Source organism: Ischnura elegans, chromosome 5 (assembly GCF_921293095.1).
Source record: "Ischnura elegans chromosome 5, ioIscEleg1.1, whole genome shotgun sequence".
Taxonomy (NCBI): Eukaryota; Metazoa; Arthropoda; class Insecta; order Odonata; family Coenagrionidae; genus Ischnura; species Ischnura elegans.
The window spans coordinates 54,861,026-54,883,651 of NC_060250.1; the positions used below are offsets into that span (position 1 = coordinate 54,861,026).

Sequence of the window (22,626 nt, forward strand, 5' to 3'; positions counted from 1 at the left end):
CTGCGTGCTCTAATGTTATTACGTCACCTCAAAATGTTTTTTAATAAGAGGAATGCCTGTTTATTGTATTCGAAATTTAATTTACTCCCCGAGTTTCAATGGGAAATTAAGGATTACGCAATTCAAATATCAATCTTTCACGTGTTCATGGCATTCATTTGATATAAAATAAATATGGCGTATTGCGAAATTAGCGACGAGAGGAGATACGATTAAATGATATTGACTTTCTGAATCCACTAGTGACATTATTGAAAAAAATTATGTAAAATCTGCGATATTTTAACTCGTTCTTTTGAAAGATGTGCTAAAAAGCTAACTAGATTAAAATTCACGAATATATCATAAGCTTAAAAAACTGAGGTTAGCGGCTGAATGAGTCATTTCGCTTTCAACTCCTGAGGTTATTTCTTAAAATTTTTGCGTAAATTGATTAACTTTCTTTTCTCTTCAACGTGATATAAAAAAATTCTCCCGAAATTACGCTTTGAAATGCGACGATGTTTAAGTTATTAATGTAAAAATTAAAAATATTGCGTAGGAAACATGCCATCGCCTCTGTTAAATACATCACAGTGGTTGTAACAGTTGCTGTAATTTATTGGTTTTACTTTTACAATGAAGTCGCAATTAATTACTGGGCCCCAGCATCAGGATCTTCAATGGGAAGATGGAAAGGGGAAGGAAGTTTTTGATATAATCATAAACAATGCTTGCTTGAAAGACATCGTCATCAACCTCTTATTTCTGGTGAGTTGATGTGGAAATATATATTTGTCAATCGGCGGAAATAATTGTTACGAGCGTGCTGCACCCGCTCCCAGCGGGCTTCCCCCGCTCTTTTCAATGCAGGTCCACAGAATTTGTATATATAATTGGTGCGTTTATAATTTTAAAATGTAGAAAAAAAAGGCAGGGTCTTATGTGCAAATTTAATTGGAATGTTCATGTACAAATTGAGGTCAGAGGACCTCTTTAAACACAACATTGGAGGTAATTACACTATCCTCTGTTAAACGCACATGATGACTCAAACTTACGTATCGACAGGAGACTTGAATGTGGAATCATCCGCATTTTGATTAAAGTTATTTATTTTGAAAGTTATTTAAAGAATGCGAGATATTGTGGCAAATGAACAAATGTATCAGTTTATGCGGCGTTAACGTCAGGAATATTTACCGGTTTTTGTTTTTTTAAAACTATTATTTAAAAACCAATTTTTGGAAACAATAGCAATATTTAGGAAGTAAGATATGCCGTCGCATGTTCTCTGATAAATTCTGTGCATTTTGGTACCTCATTTGTAGAGTTTGGTTGCGTATAAGTTGAGAAAAAGGTATCTCTACAGTAGAAATAATATAGAAGATTGTAGACCTTCGAGCTGTGATCCTTCGGGCAAATGTTGTTTATGATCAAATCAATTACGTAAACGTCGTCGCGTTGTAATGCAAAAATGAGTGAGAAATTTTTATCATGTGGAAGAGAAAAGCAAGTTTAGTAAACCAGGCTGAAGTGCCATAGCAAACCCGAATCTGTCATTATAAATTTATAGCCATTTATAAATTTTATTCTATTTTGCCTACAGCTTGTGTGAGCATAAATAAGTAGGGTATATGAGGATATCGAAATCAACTGTTTGCCATTTATCCGTCGCAATAATGTCGCTAAAAATAGCTTATCGTTTTGCAAATTCTATTCGTTTTACTTTTACGAGTCTAGTTTCACAAATTACTTTGTCATTTTCACCTCAATCTATTTTCTACCAAATGGTAGATGATCAGTTAAAATTATTCAAACTATCATTAGAAAATTGTTTTTACAAATTAGAAGTTCCGATAACTTTGAGATGTCTTTTAGTGCGTTAGAAACTAATTCAATTTAGTATAGACTATACTTTTCCATTACCAGTGCGTAAAGAAAAAAACATGGCTGGCAAATTTTTTCGAACTTAAACTAAACTAAAAGTTTCGAACTTAAGAATCCGAACTCTACAACTGCGAGAATGTAGCGTATAAAAAACTTGGGCTCGTCCGGGATTTGAACCCGGGACCTCTCGCACCCTAAGCGAGAATCATACCCCTAGACCAACGAGCCAGTTGGCAAAGATGTGTCTTCAATGGGAAGTCTCTCTTTCGTTCTGCTCTGAGGAGGTGAAAGTTTGAATCTCCTGGGGCAATTCTCGTTATTTGTCGGTCAATGGAAAGGTGTCGCTGGAACTCGCCGATCAACATGCGATCTCTTTCACTGGAAACGCTTATGTATTCTGAGCCATTCGTTTTGTTTTGCGTATTTAACATCCCTATTTACTTTTCTCGAAGATTATAATTATCTATTCTGTTAAAATCGCCCTCTTTGAGAAATTCCGGGCCACTATTCAATTCAAACGTTTTATTCGTGCCCCTCTGTAGGTATTCCCTTCCTGTTCGCTTCAATGTGTCTGAAAATTTTCTAGATAAAAAATACAATGAAATACTTATTTTCACCAGCGCGCTTACGACTTCGGGCTAGGGATGTTAAAAAGTAAGCACCATGATGTAATAAGTGTAAAATTAGAACTAAATGTCTAGTATGCCTCCAAATATATGTATATTCATATATTTTTTGGGATATATACTATTTTATTATCAGCAGGTTTGTCGTCGTGGCGTGTCATCAGGCCCGCAACTAGTAGGGCCTTTAAAATGACAAGTGTTGAAATTTAATTTCTCACCGAAGCAGCGGGTTAGAAAGGGACAAACGCGCGGTGTGTGTAATTTCAACTAGCGCATCTCAAAAAAATAGGTTACGGATTTATTATATTTTAGTGGTGGGGGAAAAAGGAGGGAGCGAGCGAGGGTGGATCAGGGAAGGGGGGCGACAAACTGATCTTTGCCCCCCCTCACCATGGCAAAAGTCCTAGTTCCGGCCCTGTGTGGAATAATTTTTCGGTGTCAGTGGTACGGCAGCTCCCACCTCTATTTGAAACTAGGACCATTTTAAAATTTGAAAAGTGTGAATTTAAACAAAGATCGTTTTAATTATGTACCCAAATCTTGAGTTGCTAAAACTCATTATTATTTGTTCACGTTCTTCCCCTTCAATGAATTATTTCCGCTGCTACTCATTCGGCGCCGAATTTATATTTTTCTTATTTTTCCTTTGCTTAGTAATGCTCTTTCTGTATCCCTTAGTTTCTTCCGGTCCCCTCTTCAAGTCATCTCTTCATTTTATCCCCTACCCCGGTTAAACCCGTCGCTGGCTTGACGGAGTTCTTTGATGTGTTCCAAAGGGGAGATGAGATTTCGCTTGTATCACGGCTTAGGGGGACTCTAGGGCGTCAAGAAAGAATTGGGATAGTAGGAAAAGACTGAATGTCTGACTCTAGACATAAGTAGTGGACTCCAGGGTGAGATAAGTGAGGTTCAATAACTTTGAGGTGGCTTTCAGTGCGTTATAAGCTAATTCCATTGAGTAAACTATACTTTTCCAATTGTAAAACTATAATTTTCCATTGGTAGAACTATACTTTTCCAGAAGTAAACCAGGCTTTAGTGTTGTGGTATTCTTGAATCTATCATAGTAATTTCTGGCTATTGATTAATTTGCCTTTTTTGACTATACCTTGTGTCAGCATAAATACTTAAGTTTGGTGTATGCCGACATCAAAATCAGTTGTCTATAACTTATCTGCCGCAATAACGTCGCTTAAGTAACTTAAAATTTTGAAAATTCTACTTGTTTTACTTATACGAGGCAAGTTTCATAAGCTTCATTGTCATTTTTACCTCAATTTATATTCTACCAAAAATAAGGAGCTAAAATTAGTCTATCATAAAAAATAGTCACACAGATCAGAAGGTCGAAAAACTTTGTGGCTTATAGTTCGTTAGAAGTTAATTCCATTGAGTAAACTATGCTTTTCCAGTACCAGTTCGTTCAGAAAAAACAGAGAGGGCAAAATTTTTCGACTATTTTTCTTATTAGAAGTATCCAAACTCAAATACATTGTCGAGAATGTAGCACCATAAAAATCGGGCTCGTCCGGGATTTGAACCCGGGACCTCTCGCACCCTAAGCGAGAATCATACCCCTAGACCAACGAGCCAGTTGATATGGGTTCGTTTTCAGTGTGAAGTCTCTCTGTCGTTCTGCTCTGAGGAGATGGGAGTTTTCGATGTGATGTGGGAAAGGGAGGGGAGTGTGGGTCTTGGTCTTGTCCTCCCTTGCCGATATTTGGTATCAAAAAATGTTGACTCATTGTCGGTAGATATCCGTCACAGGCCATCGATGATCATTGAGCGTCGATTTTCAACAGCAGAAGGAGGACATAATTAACGGTCAATTACCATCGAAAATGAAAAGGAGACTTCGTTGATTTCCACCAATTTATTTTGTCCATACGAATGTTTCGGACCACAGAGGTCATTATGAGGTACTTGATAATGACCTACTATGGTTCGAAACATGTCGTACGGACAAAGTAAATTAGTGGAAATCAACGAAGTCTCCTTTTCATTTTCGAGTATTAACTTCCACATAGTTTAGCCTAATACAATTGAACGAGTCAATTTCCATTTTTGGGAAACTAATTGTTGGGTTGAAGTGAATGGGTTGAATGGATATAGAATCTTTTGATTCTCCCTGAAAGTATCTCGCCTTATTATTTTTTTGAAAAACTCCCTTTTCTTCAATTTCAATGCTCTATTCATCGATTCCAATTATTTTTCAGTGTTTGCTTCTGTACGTCTCACTTATCGTGGGCCATAAATATCTATATCTCTTTCGAGTGTGACATTGTTCTCTTTTCTCTTAGATAAATGATTTTTAAACTTCCTGATCTGGGGAATAGATACCTATTTAAGAAGTAAACTTTGCCTCTCGAGGTCACAAAAGGGGCATGGCTTTACGTTATGCTGACCTTTAGTCCGTGGTGATAAGTGGTTCAGAGGCACGTGCTGCTTCCAATGACCCCAGATTCGCATTCTATGAATGAACCAAATATTCGCACTCAGCATAAAAAACAACTCGAAGAGAAGAAAAAAAGTAAAAACTACCCAAAAACAGTGGCGCAGCCAGGAGGGGCCCGGGGGGTCCAGCCCCTCCCCCCCTCCCCGAAATATAAAATCACAATTAATTTTCACCGTGAAAGATAACAAAATATTGGAAAATCATGAATTTACAAAATATTTTTTTAACAAATGAAGTTTTTTCGATTTAAAAATCGTTTAAATTAGTTAAAATCCCTCTACTCAGTACCCTGTTTTTCAAGAATGTTCCTCCCTGATTTTGGACCCCCCCCGAACGAAATTCCTGGCTATGCCACCGCCCCAAAATATCCTGGCATGGCCCTTTTTGATAACTCTTTGACCGGACTAGGATCCGTTCGACCGAAGACAATGTTCACCAAAGTTTGCAAATCGAACATTATTAGAATCGGGAAGCCGTGGGCTTTAGGTATGGTATTTGTAGGAGCCGACCGACACCTGAGGGTATTTGCTCCGTAAGGGAAGGTTATGGAAGAAAGGGTGGAGAGAAACCTTGCGACGGTATTACCCTACTTTTAACGAAAGGCGCCAAGGGGACCACAGCTTAACGTCCCATCCGACGGACAGAGTTCTGCGCTTGAAATGTCCTCTACACAACATTCATGCAGGGATCGGGCAGTCTCTGAAAATTCTCTGCCATCGCCGAGATTTGAACCCGAGCTCACGGGGTGGGAGGCCACCACGCAAATCCGATCCACCCGCGGGGTTTAGGTTTGGGAAAGGGTACCCCAATGTCAATGAATTTCTCACTCATTGGTTCGGAAAGGATTAGGGTTTGAGATGTGAATCTGTGGTTCCTTTTTTTATGTGCGCTCGTGGGAAGGGTGTGAGAGATTGAGGTGGGGGAATGTTGTCCTGAAGACTTTGTGAGGGTAAGAGGAGAAGATTGTTGCGGCCCCTGGGGGAGAAGGGAGGGTCTGAAGGATGGGAAGCCGATAGCAACGCCGAGACGAAAAAATGCTATGTATGTATAGCGGTACAAGGGGTGAATCAAAAGGCGTCGGATGTAAACGGATGCGTGAGCTTAATCCGGAAGAATTTGCATTTTCATGAATTTTTCCCGGAACAGGAAGGTTCAAAGGAAAGCCACTCTCTTTACCTTCCGAGCGTATTAAAATCGGAAAGACCACCGTCTTGTTAGATATATAGTGTCGACCATCGATTTAGGTAAAAAATATAGACACACGACTATTGGGCACGAATATATTATAAAGGAGTTTTCTCAAGCTTGCCTCTTGATGTTTCAACGAATAAGTTTTTATTGGGTTTACAAAAGTCGCTGACGAGCAGAGTGATGCAAATTTCGCGGACTTATAAGGTATCGTCAGGGATCAAGGCTGTTTATCGAAATTTGCGATGGCAGATACGTGACCTTTTGAATTATTAACTTTTTAAATGTTGATCCTCACGATTTTTAGTATAATATACAATAAAGTCATAACTTTTCACTGGTTTTTCTCGCGATTTTAAATAATATACTCATACAATTCATTCAAATATTCATTTAATTCATAAATACAAATAAATTTCATTTTTAATGGTGCTCCACACGATTTTAAATATTGCATACATTAAATTTATAACTTTTTGCTGGATTCCCCAAAAATTTTAATAATATGTTAATAATAATTAAACTCGTAACTTTTTAATCGTGTTCTCCACGATTTCAAATATTACATAGTAAATATTAAGAATCAATGGATCGTTCTCACCTCATCGCCACGTTGCAACGCGTTTTGGACGTTAAACTCCGTTTCTCTGCTGCAGGTTTTCGAACGAACTTATCTCTTTCCACCTGAGCGATCTGATCGAGTGAATACGATCAGAAGCAGCATGATTATTCATTTATTGCCTTTCCTCTTGATGCTCGCGAATTAATCACTCTATGACCGATCGCACAATGAGGGGAATTATTCCGGATCGGACGTAGGGCGGAGCACATTTGTCACCATCAGGAGTGTCATGGCGATTTGTCATGGAGATAGCAGGTGGATGAAAAAAAAACCCGCTCAATATTTGCGGTATGATGGAGCAGCGTGGGGAATGGGTCCGGTATCTCTCGACGAACTCAACCTTGGAGCCGAATTTTAAATATCATTTAATATGTTTATTTTCATCTCTGCAAGTGCCACTCGTCGATTCTGTTTCTATCTCACGCGAGCCCTTGTTACCCTCGTCATGATTTATGTGATGAAATTAAGAAATAAACCACCCTTGTGTAGAAATAGAATGAGCAGAGATAAAAATGCTGCGTCATTAATTTTTTTCGTAAGTTATTACGGGGGTAATTCTCTCGCTCATGAGCTAAAAAAGGGTTCACATCGGTAAATGTGATAAATATCCTGGATTAATTGCTTTGCATCGACTAAATGTTGATTTTTAACTTCGGCATTCAGTTGCCCGGTTGACGGGAATAACATAACATTAGGTAGCTGAACAATTCTTTAAAGAGATATGTATGATCGCTCTCCCATTTAGATTTCATTCCCAAGCTTTTTTTATTGTTACCTTGCTAATGAAACGTAACTCGCTAGATGAAGTAAAGGAATTTAACCCGAAGTAAGTTAATTTTTTCTTTGCCTTAATAGTTTTATCTCAGATTCTCACACGTTGTGCACGTCTCAAAATCACATTCACTCCACGCGGCCGCAACAATAAAAAAATTGGTCCCAGCTTCATGGGTATATAGAAGTGGAGTCTGATCCCCTGCTCACGCCCGAGAAAGGAAAAAAATTAATAGTTTAATCTGTCAACCGTTCCCCGCTGAGAGCTAACGTAGTACTATCTATCTACTAGTGGGTACTATCGTGATTCCTTAGTTTTTTAATTTCACATTACCATGGGGTGTCCTTATACTTGTATAAATTTGTTCAACTTGACCTCAAGAGATTTTCACCCCTTTGTAGTGTAATTTAAGCTTTTGAAGTCTTACGGATAAAATATGTTGAATAAAAGTGGTAAAATAGCGGATTTTTACGAATTGACAAGCTAAGCAATTGCGTATATAGATTTTATCGATAAATCTGCCGTAAAAGATCGTAAGAGAAAATCTAAGAAATAAAGCGAGGTCATCCGTGAAGTTAACGTTTTTTTTTCTAGTATCTTAATTGATCCTATATTCACTCAAAAAAAATCACAGAGAAAAAACTTTCAGTTTCTACTTTAGTTGGAATCGATGCATGTGATCGAGCCGAACTATGGGAACGGATCGTAAAGTGATGAATGTCATCATTTTTATTAGGATCAATTCCCCATACATTTTCTGCCCAGTTTTAATTACATTGCCTATGCGATAGCACTATTATTCCATTTAACTTCTACCACCAACTATTATTTTCAGAATAACTGTTCCCCTCTCATTTTTCTGTGATCTGTCTTAGTTCTTTGCTTAACTCTCTTTATTTGTCCCACATCGCACTATGACCGTGCCTTTAGTGGTTATATTTCAATCTTTGCAGTTTTTTGACATGTTTTATTATTGATGGTTTGCATATTGAAGGTGAGAAGTCGGAGAGAAAATGATTTATGCGTAACCATGACTCTTTTGTAATAACCCTCGCTGCTTATCGGTGGATGTATCAAATGTTTGTTTGACGTTGATGGTCGGTTTAAAAAAATTGGCTGCTTGCGTGCGCTCGGAACTTAAAAAAGTGAAAGATTTATCTTTTCATCCGCTTTGAAAAACACGAATTAATTGTTCGCGCAATTTCTTCCGTGATTACGTTCAGTACTTCATGATGAATTGGTGTATTTTTACTTAATTATGTTGTTTCTAACACTGTTCATTCTACCCGTGAATTCTATTCGCTGCTCCATGATTTTTTTTTAAATTTTCTTTGAAGAGGGAAATATCGACGTATTTTTAGCCAGATTATTTTTTGGGTCGTGAACGTTGACGGCTGACGGCCGTTAGCGTATGCAGAAATTGACTTCGGGAAAGGACGAGGATATTGAGGTATCTGAGGAATATCAATGGAAGTGTGTGCCTTATGCATTTTTACACATTTATGCGTTTCAAGTAGTGGATTTTCCTTACTTTATTTTCATTGGCTAGTATGCATTGCCGAAAAAGTTAAAGCTTAAAATCACGATAAAATATTAGGGTCAAGAGAGGAAGGGATAGAATGAGAACAAGTTCCGTGAATTTAATGAAGAGCTGTAATATAAATGTCGACTTTATCGGGGTATTTCTACCGTAGGATGGGAATTAATTGCTAGTAAAAAATGTTTATCATTCTTAATGAAAATCCTTTTACCGGCGGGTTGATCATGGTGATAGTTTTGGTAAAGAATACCTAATGCAAATAATTATAAAAATAGTTCTAGTTGTCGCATTGAAAAGAATTTTGCTGGCGTATTAATCATCTCTCGTGAAAATTCTCAAAGTGGATGAATTTTCCTGCTCTGAAACACTTTTTTTGGAAATTACTGTTATTATTATTGTAATATTCATCATTTATAAAGGAATGTCCAGCAAGTTTCGTAGAAAATCATTAAATCGCTTCGCTAAATTTTCAAAACTTATCCTAATGGAGGAAAATTAATCAAATTTGCCCTTCATCGCCAATCGAAATGCCGTTCCGTTTCATAGTTGGCGGGGTGAAAGTTAAATTTTCCTCCTCCCGATTTTGAATGCGAAAATGCACGAAAAATAGAAAATTCGCCCGTGAGATTTTTGTCGGTAAAATAAATTTTTACGCTCTCGTGGCGAACGAATGAAAATGGCACATTGTTATCCCGAGTTTTTTTTCTATGCACACCCGAATGGCCGCGGAGAGATAGCGTCCCTCGAGAAAAGAAATTGTGGATGTATACCCACTGCTACTACAACACGCTCTTCCAGTTTCTCCTCTTCTCGATTTGTTTTTGTTTCTTATTTTCGCTCCTCTTTTTCCACACAGACGCACGCTGACAAAAGAAGAACGATCTGCGAACCGGAGGGAGGGAATGCATGTGTATGTTCGTAATCTTAGTATGTTTACATTCATGTGCTTGGGGATAATGTATAGAAAAAAGACGAATCGAGTAAAGCGCATCAAGATGAAGCATTTGAGGTGCGTCTTATTTCTCCCCTTTTTTCCCGTCTCCCGAACTATTTTTCCCTCGATGCTTCAGAAAAATCTCCTTTTCACGTAAGCGCCTCGGTTACCAGGGAAACCGAGAAAAAAATCCGTGGTGATTGAAAGCGGAGTTGGGGATGAAATGGGTGCGATAGGAAGAAATTCCAGGAAAGGATGAAGAATTGAGGAATAGGATGGAAAATCGAGTGGAGATGTAAAGGAAGAGGAGTTATAGGATGCTGGGTTTGAGCAATCGCATTGCTCCCCTTTACCTACATCTCACAATCAGAAGTAACTCATTTGATTGAGTTTCAATGAAAATAAACCATATTTTGTTTTTCGATTTGGCATCTAAGAAAAAGACTCCGAGCCAAGAGTGTGGGCAGGGATTCACACAATTGCTAAGATGGCTTGAAGTAACTAGAATGACATATTACATTATGTAGAATTCTATGGAAATAGACTCATTGAAAATAAAGATATCAAATGCTTAGACCAACTCACAAATTTAAATCTCATACTTGGGTAATTTTCGAGGTATTTTTAAGTAATATGAGCGGCGAAGCATGTCAAGAGTTATAGACGTGTAGGTACTTCATTGCGTTATAATCAAATCTGAATGTGTATTGGAAATAATTCTAAGGCCTATTCATTTGCAATAAATCCGATATTTCCGATATGCTGCTGACTATTTGCAAAAAACATAAAAAATATGGCGCGAGCTTGAAATAAAAACATGTTGTTCTACCTTTACTATTTCTAAATTCTAGCATAATTATGGATTATAACATGTAAGCATTTGAACTTACGGTTGAGATTAGGGAAATGAAATAATGATATCAGGGTGTTAATGATATGTTATATACCTCATGCATATTTCACTTTATCGATCATTAAAAGAAAGTCCAAATATTATTTCCATTTTGACCATCGAAATATCTCTCTGGGCATTTTTAATATGGCCTTAGTGATAATTTAGGGTAGGTGAAGGAGGAGATTCTTTGTGGGATAAGGGACAAATATGAGTGATTACTTCAATGCAAAGCCACCTTGATCTTTAATAATAAAGTATTTTGTGATTTGGAAGATTTTATGCATTAGTTTGGTAGATAGCTTGTAAAAAATTATGTTCAGTCTAATGAGCCTTACCACATTCAGCCGGTCCACCATATGGAAAAAAATTATTTTCTCCTTAATTACCCCCACCCGAAAAGTTCGTTACGTTATTAGTTCACGTGATGGTTGGAACTGGACCCTCTACTTCCTAAGCAAAATTTAAAACAAAAAATAGTTAAGCACAGTGTGTGAAAATATTTAGATTGGATGATGATAAATCCGTAGCCCAAATAGGTGTATGCTAAAAAAGGCAAATATGTAAATGTGTAAAAAGTCCTCAAAATAGAAAATTCAAATCGTGAAAATGTCCGAAATACCGCAGATCTCCAGTTTCTTCGTCCTCTTCCCCCAGCAAGGGTAACTCCCAGTTACCATACTTTATTTATATCCCGTGAAATGTTTGCTTTGATAAATTTAGCCTGAATCCCTGTTTTAATTAACCCTTACTGGAGTACCTAGCGATTAAATATTTTTCGACGCATTGGATGTTCGTAAGTCTTCAGCTAGCAAAGAAACTTATGTACCATTTGTAAGGAAAAAGGCATTTTCTTTCTATTTTTCTGGTTCTTCAGAGCTTAGGTAAGTCTCCTACTTGAGTGGCAAACTTCCACCGCAAGAAATGTATTCAAATCTAAGTCGTCGGCGGAGTTGTGGCAGAGTAAACTTCAGAGATCGCGAACTTTTTTCTGATACCCAAGGAAAAGAGACTTTTGGTGTCTTAGAGACGCAAGTATTCTCGAGATTTCTATCTTTCGAGTTTTTGTTCGTTAAGCCATTGAATTTTGTTCGTCCGGAAGGACACCGTCTCTTAGAAATGTTCGGAGGGTATCACATGACCCCGTAGTTGAGCGGTTAGTAATCCCTACTTACCGCTTCCACAAAATTCTTCTTGGCCTAAGAGTCCGCAGCCATTTGGGGGTGAATCGTAGCCTCTCCAAGTTTTGCATTTCCCGTTTTTCATTTCCTGTGGCCACATACACGTACAAGAGAACTCAAACACATAGTTGAACATCGATAAATCCGGATTAAGTGGTAACGGCCACCCAACTTATACGAGATATCGTTTGCTTTTTGATAAAGATCGATTGCGTTGATCGATTTGATACTCTCGAGTCACGACTTAAGTTTGTAATCCATCTGCTTGAAAGTTTCCGAATATCATCTTGGCTCCATTGTTTTCAACTTCCAAATTTAAGATCCACAGAGAAAAAAATCATTCGTCTTGACCGAGATACGAACCCGGATCCTCCAATTTCCTGTCGAGTGCTTTAGCCAGTTAAGCTACCGAGGCGTTATTCTTCTCTGTGGATATTTGTGGACACTACCGCACAAGGCGGATGATTTTTTCTCTGTCTTGTGCATTGCGGGTGACTCACGTAAAAGTTATCACCGCGGCTAGTCCCGGTATACTTTAAACTTACAAATTAACTATTTTTTCAGTACTGAATAACTATCAAACCCCTCCCGGGTAATTATATAATCAATTTTGCAAAATTTTCAGTAGAAAGCAGAAATTAGCAGCGACACATTTATTCAGAAGGTACGACTCATTATTAGTGTATCTTGGAACCTTCATTGGATATATTTTACCTCAATATTAATGGAAGACATCGCAATGTATTGAAATTACAATCCATTCCGTCAAAATAATACATTATGAGGAATGAATATTTTTAATGAATACGGTACTGTAACATTTATTTTAAGTGCTATTAATTACTGTAGCCAAAAGTGAATGGATATTCTTTTAATGTTCCTTCCGCTTACTTCTTTCAATTCTTAGCGCTGATCGTCATTAATATTAATTCGTCGCCTATTTCATTTTATCATTTTGCATGTATTATTATATTGGTGCTCCAAAACGTGCTGCGGGCTAGTTTTTTTTCCCATTTTAAGTTTCCGTTGCGCTGTGCCAATGTTTATGACTTACAAAAAATTCTGACGAGTTTTTACTTAAAATGAGTCCATTCTCCTCTGTAAATATTCTTGGTTAATATTCAAATCCTTGCTTCGCCGCTACTCGTCTCTCTCTAATATTAACGATAACGCTCTCCTCTGTTTGGTGAATGTGAACAGCCATAGAGCCGATAAATATTTCCTCTTTTACTAAGTAGGTTTAAACTTAAAGAAGTGCGTTTAATTTCTTCGAAATCCTTTGCCACTACTTCTTCCCTTCACTTAAGTTTTAAGGGCATGAGAAACAAAAACAGAAGGTCCTTATGCTGATTGTGATTGAATCATTGAAAAATTATTATTGCTTATCAGGAAAAGGGAAGAAGTTATATTAAACAATTTCAAGGTATAAATTTGATGGAAGTCTATTTTTTTCTTCACCTGAAACTACCTGCTAAGTATTTGTCCATAGAAATTAGAAAAGTACTTTTCTTCTTCTGTCTTTCTTATATAAGACCATTGTGAAGAGATTTTATTTATTACATTTCCGATACGTAGAAGTGAGAAGCTGCTTGAAGAAACATTTCTTGTAAATCATGTTAATGGGTTTATAATTCGGAATAAAGTCAGGGCTCGACTTAGGAGTTTGTGCTGTTGCCTCTACCATGATGCGTATCAAAATATTTCCTCGCCTTCATTGATTTTTTCATGTGTAAAGAAGTATTATATCTGAAACCTTACGACATTATGTCATGTAATGTTCCGTGCTCAATTTAGGAATTTTGAAATAAGTTTATTCATTTATCAGCGGTATAAAATACTAATTTTATTGTACATTTTAAATATTATGCCATTAAACCTTTTCTCTCTTGATTTAAAAAAATGTCAGCATGTTAGGAATGATCTTTGACTTAATAGCAAATTTTATCGGCCCTCATGAGACTATTTCACTAACATTAATTAATTAAACATAATATGGAGCTATTTTGAGAAAATATCGGCGAGAAAAATTATTAACTGGCGGAAAAGGATGCAAAAATTTCGGATTCGATGTCTTCTTCCCGTATTATCTATTACTATTTACTATTACTGTGCCGTTATATTACTATTTCTGTGGCATTGCTATGGCAGGTAATTCAACCATCTTTTCACATTTATTTTCAACATATCATCATTTAATTAGGGTTAATGGCAATCACATCCTCTAATTTTTTTCATCTTACTTTTTTCGTTAACGGGAGAGATAATTTTTCAATCCCATTTTCATTCATTTCGTCCTAATCCGTTCCTTATTATCGGCCCGTATTTTTTTGAAAACTGGTCTGGCCTTTGCCCTGTAAGTGAGAGTTGGGGTTCAGCTTTGTAATGGCTTAGAAATAATCCTGTAGAAGAGACGAGTGGAGAATTTGGTCCTGGGAAAGAGAGAATGCAAAGATGAATGGAAGAAAAAGTGAGTTTAAAGGGGAAGATTGATAGGAGGCGCAAGATGTGGCTGGAAGGGATGAAATAGTGGCAATGCTGGAGGAATGGAGCAATTTTTTTATGCCTGGACTGAATTCTTACTGCACATAAGATAAGTAGGACAGGATTCATCCCAGCATTGTATTCGAGTTCATTCTGTTGCTATAACAACTCTTATGATGATAGCTCTTAGGGAGGAATCGGGTTGATGAAGTGGGTAGAATGTTGGCTTCCAACCCCGTGGGCTTAGGTTCAAATCCCGGCGGTGGTATAGAATTTTCAGAGACTCCCAAAACCCTGCCTTAATATTGTGTGTTGTAATTCATCATGTAAAACGCCATTCAGAGTCTTGTGGGGAGACTTGAATAGTAAACCAGCGCTGCTGCCAAAATGTTGTTTCGATTTAGGTCTTGAATAATTGAATTTCGATGGGAAAGGAATTTAAGCGTTTGCTAAAAACACGCTTTAAAACGATTTTTTACTCTTTTTGTAGTTTTTCATAGTTTTGCAATTTTGGGCATGCGTAATATAATTTAGCAATAAGTTTCTTTTGGGATAATGATAATTTTAAATACAATAATTGTTTCCGGATCAATTTTGTGCAAGTTGAATTTCACAAATGGCAAAACGACCTCGTTTTCTTCCACGGATTTATTTTCTTGGTACGTGTTTCAGCCTCAAGAGGTCATTTTCAATTCGCAAGAGGGAAAAATATCTTCAACAAAAGAAATGAGAAAGGGGATATAAAATTCGGCCTAAAAAATATCGGATATCAATACCAAATATCATTTGGTATTGTCGTTTAGTCATTTGTGACAATTTTTAGTGCCAGTTACCTTCCGGGTTCTCTTATTATCTCATATTACATAATGACGGCATAGACTTTTAATGATGCGTTATAGTTATTTTTATTTTAGTAAGGGTTAATTTTAGTGGTGACAAAGAGAAAAGGTAAATCAAAGATGGAAGAAGGTCAGCACTAAAGAGGGTTGATAGAGCCCCCTGTCCATTAGCTAGAAATCCTTTTTATGGTCATACCAACGAACTCATATCCGCAGATTATTCAGTGGTCATCTCATCTATCAACACTACTTTTTCTTTGTGAAGGAGATTTAATATGAGGAGAAAACAGGGTAAAGAACAAGAGGATAGAGATGGAAAAGGGAAGCCTTAAGAAGGGGTTGCACGGGAGGACGACGGTCGAAAGTCCGACTTTTTTTTTTATACCGACTTTTATATCCCCTTTTTCATTCCTTTTGTTGGGCATATTTTTCCCTCTGCTGCTCACAGACTGGAATTGCCGCGGGATATTTGGGAGCGAAACTGGAATAGTATTGAGCGACGGAGTGCATTCGCTCGCGAATAAATATTACCAACTTCCCTGAGTGATACGTCCTAGTCTGGCAGTTACGGTTTTTTCAGGCGTGCCTTCTCACCGAATGCTCACCTGCATGGTGTTTTGTACGAGGGCATACGGTTCGATCTTGCCAAATATCATTTTGTATTATTAGAGAATCGTTTCAATTTTGGCAGAGTTAATGGAGAGGGCCGAATACTCGAAAAACGAATTCTGTGTATCCTCAATCGGTGATCTACCCTAAATTCATTGGCAATGGCCTTATTTTTCATTAAATTCTCATAATTTAAAAGTTTTTTATGTACGAGTCATCTCATCTACATTAAGTTCATCTTCATCCTCTTTAAAGTTTTAAGCATTGAGCGAATAAGCTATAATTATAGCTGCGCTGTAGTATATTACCTCAGTCATCGTATGATACTGTGATAATGACTATCATACACTTTTAAGAGCACCTTATAACTTACCTTTTAAAAATTCCCTTACCCCATTATGACCCAATGTTGCTTCTAATTAACATTAAACTTGTATACATTTTCAGCTCTATTCAGGAAAGTTTTAAACTATGTGCTCTTTTCTGCTGTTAAGTTTAATGGCGAAATATGTAGCTGCCACTACAATTTATTATGAATGGTCAGAAAATTTTCACATTTTTATTATGAGAAGTCTTGAAACTTAATTTCTCCCAGAAGCATCTCTTGGTTAGAAAGGGTTAAAATATCAATGAAAATAAATTTATTGACGCAACCGATACTTTTGCTTTTCTGGATAATCACAAGGAATGAGGGAAGATGAAGGAAACAGACTAATAATTATCAGAAAAATGAGGCATTTTCTATTTTAAAAATAGCTATGCAAAAAAATTCACAGTAAAAATATTCTCGTATACTTTGAACGGTTGAAGGGTAATCGAGAATCCAAAGCGTAGTTATTACATTTTGATCATCGAATCTGTTTCTCTGTGGAGCGTTTCTTCCGCATCCTCCTTCATTTCATTGTAATTATTAAAAATGTTTTGTTCTACAAATATGCCTACACTTGCAAATGTGTAATAGGAGGCTTTTGGCTTCATTATATGACAGTGTCAGACACTATTTTTTCTATTTTATTTCATCAATCAACAGATTGTGCATGAAATGTTAGCATTTGAGATGATGTTTTTCTCGTTCTTGTACACGAGTACTTGCGAATAACATTTTAATGAAAATGTGAATGAGTGTTTTAGGTGTGCTATGAAATTCCAGAGCTTGGCAATACCTCATCCAGTTTTTTTATCCAGTTTTTGTGATGAAGGGACGCTCGCATCTCTTGGCAATAATTAAAAAGATCTCATGAGCGCGGAATAAAGACATACTCTGCATACTAATTCGTTCCGATAAGCAACTACTGCCGTGTACTTCTTTACGAGAAGATATGCTTAAAACGCTGAGATTTCAGAGATCATTTTGAAGTTAACTTTTTATCGCACCCAACTTTTATGCCTTATTTTTTATGTTTAGGTACTCATGAACTCTCCTTTGAGGGAAGAGGCTATAATTATAGCTGTGCTGTAGTGAATTACCTCTGTCATCGTATGATACTGATGCATGATAATCCTATCGTACACCTGAAATAGCTCATTAAAATTAAACACTTAAACATTCCCTTAAAATGTCAGTGAAAATAAATTATATAATGCAACCAAAGCTATAATTTTAATAAAGTGCTTTGATCGTAATGTAAATGGCCTAGTGGGCATTTCATGCTCACATTTGATAGAATTAATTTTTAATTAATAGTTCTTCATGAAATCTGACCTAGTAGCAAGGTTGAAGAAAAGTGGTTGGGGAATTTTAACAGTTTAATGTACCTACGTAATCGTTATTTTTATACAAAATCTATTTTAATAATGATTATCATTTCGGTAGGAAACCCACGCGTATCTTATGTTTCTCTGTGGATTTTCACACAATTTATGCATTGCGGGTGTCTACCGTAAATTTATCACTGTGGCTAGTCCCGGTATACTTAAATATCTTATTTTTGCTCATCGTAATTTTTTATTCTGTATACCCAATTTTAGGATCGCGAAATATGTTTTCGTAGAAGGGAAATTGTAGTTGTGTGTTCTCTGGTGCAGTAACTTCACTTGTCGGTTATTCGGAATGGAATCGTGTCTGCGTTGAAGATTTCAGAAAATACATTTCCCTTTTGGATGCATTTGGTATAGGTTAGCAGTTGATGCGGAATATTTCGCATTCATTCCTTGTCACTCGGGAAGCGCATTCAATCATCTTTATCAGTAAGCATTCCGACGATTGGTTAGACGCAGCACTTCACTCAATTCTTTCATCAGTTAGTCCTTAAAACTTGCATAGTATTACTGTTTTATTACCTTCATTGAGTGCTCTATATAAGTCATCAGAGTCCTTCGTCATCCATTCTTCTCTTCAATGATTATTTTCATCAGACCATCGTGTATCGGATGTGGCAGATTAACTTTTCACGCATTCAATACCCTTGAGTATTTCATCCCTATGGATAGTGAAAATTTTATATTACGATAAGTAAATTCTCTAAATTATAAAGTTTTTTATCTGCGAGTCATTGCATGTGCATAAAAGTTCATTTTCATCATCCCATAAAGTTTTAAAGGCATTGAGCGAGTCGGCTAGCTGCGCTTAAGTATATTATCTTTGCCGTCGTATGACCCTGGGATAATGCTATCGTACCCCTGAAATAGCTACTTAAAATTAACCACTTAAACATTCCCGTAAAATATCAATGAAAATAAATTAGATGATGCAACAAAAGCTATAATTTTAATAAATAGGTACGATTCAAATACGATTTTAGTTTTTTTTAATATTGTAGAGAAAGATGTTTCTTGGGTTCGTGCTCTGCAAGGAGATAAAAGCCTCTGGTTCCTCTTATTTCAGCCTACCTTTTACCACGGTCGTATATTGGCCGTGGGAAAAAGTAATTCCTTCGTTCATCCCTGATACCAGAAGTGGCCAACCAGAATGATCTCGCGGGCCACTTTGGAAATTCTTCATCTATCCGCGGGCCGCATTTAAAATAATATATCTCCGTATGAGGTGGAGACCCGCAATATATTTTCATATTTTTGGAGTGAAAAATTGAATCAAATGGAGTATAAAGAATAAAATAATTATATATTTTATGAATTTCGAAAGCCGGAAAAACATTCAAGGCGGGTTGGCCACCCCTGCGTTCGACAGTGCATGTCTATATCTCTTTTGTTTTATGGCTTTTATGGAAGTTGATGGTTTTCGGCGATACTTAGCGGAATTTGCTTTAGTAACATTTGGTATGAATATCTTAAAATTTGTTTTTCCACAGAATTTTTTAATTAAATCACGACCATGGTTACGACGATAAACTTCATCTTTTGCTACGTCATCACTTCTTCATTTTCACCAGAACATGACGTTAACCGTCGAAGCCATGGTCGTGATTTAATAAAAAAATTCTGTATAAAATCAACGTTTAAGTTATTCATTTGATAAAAGGCTTTTATTTGATCTTAAAAAACAGTTTCTTTGATACATTGAATTTTAATTACCTCTTCATTATATTTCAATATTTTTATGGCTGTTACATTTCGTAAAACTCGGTGGGAGGTCGTCTGGTGCGGTCATTTTGTGCAGTGTGTGGAGATGATGTAGGAAAACGGACGAGACGGTGTTGAGAGTCGATGGTATGTGAATGGAGATCCGGGATGTATCTATGTACGGTAGAGAGAGAGTATTGGAAGCCTGAACTGGAGCGCAAAAATGAATGCGAGGATGGAGATTATGAGGAGGGAAAAGTTTTAATACTCTGTTGAATCAGATCCAACTGGAGCAGACGCTCCGTGCATCTACGAACCTTTTCAGGCATGAATAGACACAAGTATGGATACAGACATATGTATTAGAGAACGGTTGGAGTACGTTAAAGGGGTTGGAGGGATGGAAAACTTTACTCAGTCATTATCATAGATACATCGGAATGAAATCCTCCAATTGCGAGGATGGGAAGGAGGTTATTATTCTTGTACGTCGTTGACATGTGAAGGCTGCAGCATAAATGATGCACATAGCATGAGTTGATGATTGTAAATTCCTTTTTAGATTGTTTTTCGCTTCTTCCTTTCGTAAAAGTTACTCATTAGCATTAGTTAAGCATTAAAGCTACTCCGGACGAGTCTGATATCATTTATATGTTGTAATATCCATCTTTTATTCACACTGTCAACTTTGTGATTGTATTTTCTACCATTAATTTTTATCGCTCTTTGACCTTATTTATGAATGAGTTTCGATGATGGGGTATTGACAAAATGGAACAGCGAATTTATCCTCTGAAATGCTAGAGTTCTTAGTAACTATACATATCCGTAAACCTTACGCTTGATGCACATTAATTAATTATTTTCTCGTATATTACGCGGAAAATTACAAGAGTTTTATTTCAATGTGGAAAACTTTGGGGAATTTTTGAATGAGTGCACGTAATGCGCTTTTGCATAAAGAATTAAAATCCGTTCAAATCTGATATCATTTCTATGTTGTGAAATTCAGCTTCTCTATACGTTGCCAATTTTACGATTGTATTTGCCACCGTTAATTTTTATCGATGTTTGGCAGTATTTCTGATTGAGTTTCGATGATGGTGCATTGCGGTGAGACAAAATTGGACGGAACGAATTCATCCTCTGAAATGTAAGAATTCCTATCGACTTTACGTATCCGTAACCCTAAACCTCGTTGCACATTCTTTAATCATTTTCCCATGTATTTTGTGGGAAACTTACAACAGTTTTACTTCAATAATGAAATATTTGGTATATTTTTGATCGAGTGTAATTGAGGTGCTTTTCTATTTTACATAGTAGGCATGTTAGTGGTCGCCATTTGAATAGTTGAAACCTTACAGGACCATTTCAAGGGTTCATTAATGATCACGATTGAGAATTTAAATCCAGCCGAGTCTGATGTCATTCGTAAGATGTTGAGCTCAACTTTCATTTCGATTGTCAATGTTACGACTGTATTTCCTACCGTTAAATTTTTATCGCACGTTGACTATATTTCTCTACAAGTTTCGATGATGGCATATTGCGGTGGGACAAAATGGTACTGAGCAAATGTATCCTCTGAAATGTAAGAATTCTTATGAACTAAACCTATCCTTAAACCTTACTCATTACACTGTAAAATTATTTTGCCGTATTTGTGTGGAAAATTTGAACAGCTGCATTTCAATGGGGAAATTTTTGGTGAATTTTTTGAACGAGTGCATGTAAAGCGCTTTTGTATTTAGAAGTTAAATCCGAACAAGTATGATATGATTTCTATATTGTGAAGTTCAGCTTTTATTTGCACTGTCAATTTTACGATTGCATTTTGTACCCTTAATTTTTTATCGCACGTTGACAGTATTTCTCTTTGAATTTCGATGATGGCATATTGCGGTGAGACAAAATGGGAGTGAGTGAATTTATCCTCTTAAATTTAAGAATTATCATTGACAGTACTCGTCCGTAACCCTTACGCTTTATACACACTATTATATCATTTTCCCATATCATCATCTCTCCTTGAAATTCCTGCATTCTTTCAATTAATAATTTTTTTCTCGTCGCTTGAGCCGGATGTATTTTTTTATTTCTTTTTATAGTAAACGAATAGCTGCACATCGGTCTCGAATACGCTCTGCAGGCTGGAAAAATTGTATTCTTGTTGCTTCTTGGAGCCGGAATAAAAAAAATGATAAGCGGATGAATCCGCCCTGCTAATTGCTGGCACTAATTCTCCCTCTTGTAAGATATTCTCCTTTCTCCATCTCAAAACTTGAGGAAAAAAGTTAATGTAATTCATTATTTTTTCAACGGTTATGCGCTCCTCGGCAATTAAAGCCGTATCTCTCTTACCCGAACTCAGCTCGATTGAAAAAAACTTCTTGGTCTTTTTTTTTTGGTGAGTCTGGCTTTTTGTCGCTCGAAAAGAACGGCACACGAAAATGTATGTATGCACACGCAAGAGTCGGCATTACATTCGATTATTTGGTATGAATTGGATGAGTGCCAGCTGGCATGTACTCGAAGCTGCAAAGATTATGAATGATATATGCCTTTTCACGCCCTCAGTGAGGGTTTCAGCCAAAAATATTTTTGCTGTAATAATTTCAAATTAATTATATTTGTAAGAATATTGCTATAGTTCTAACGTTGACGGAAACACAAAGTTTATATGGAATAGTGGACAAGAATTTTTAAGGAAAGCCTCCCGATTTCCGGTGATTAATGTATTTTCAGGATTATAAAAATTTATATTGTTATAATAATCTTGAATGAAACTCGGGATTACTGAATTGCAACTTGACTTGGATATCCTTCGAATTTTCATCGTGTATGAATGGCTTCAAAAATTAGTGTTGATGTAACACTCGCTGAAACTTCTGTTGAAACCATATAAGATAAGAGATATTTCTGAAACTTGTAAGAGATATTTCACCTCGATACTATTATAACAATTGAGCAAGAGCCCAGAGTAGGAGATTATAATTCTAATTAGAATATTAAAAAATATTTTACTCAAAACAGAGTCGCAATTCGACCTCACATTTTAAAATTTTGTGGGGTGCTTCACCTTTTAAAATAATGGACTACAACCTGGTACCGAAACACTCCATGGGAGTCTGTCAACTCGAAGACTAGCCGAGACGG

The 22,626-nt window shown here is 36.6% G+C and overlaps 2 non-coding genes across 2 annotated transcripts; both read right to left on the reverse strand.

The window, feature by feature from the left end:
* Nucleotides 1–2,025: 2,025 nt before the first annotated feature.
* Trnap-agg lies at nucleotides 2,026–2,097 on the reverse strand. The gene has a single exon. It is a non-coding gene; the product is annotated as a tRNA-Pro (tRNA).
* Nucleotides 2,098–4,015: 1,918 nt separating this feature from the next.
* Nucleotides 4,016–4,087, reverse strand: Trnap-agg. Its single transcript has one exon. It is a non-coding gene; the product is annotated as a tRNA-Pro (tRNA).
* Nucleotides 4,088–22,626: the final 18,539 nt, after the last annotated feature.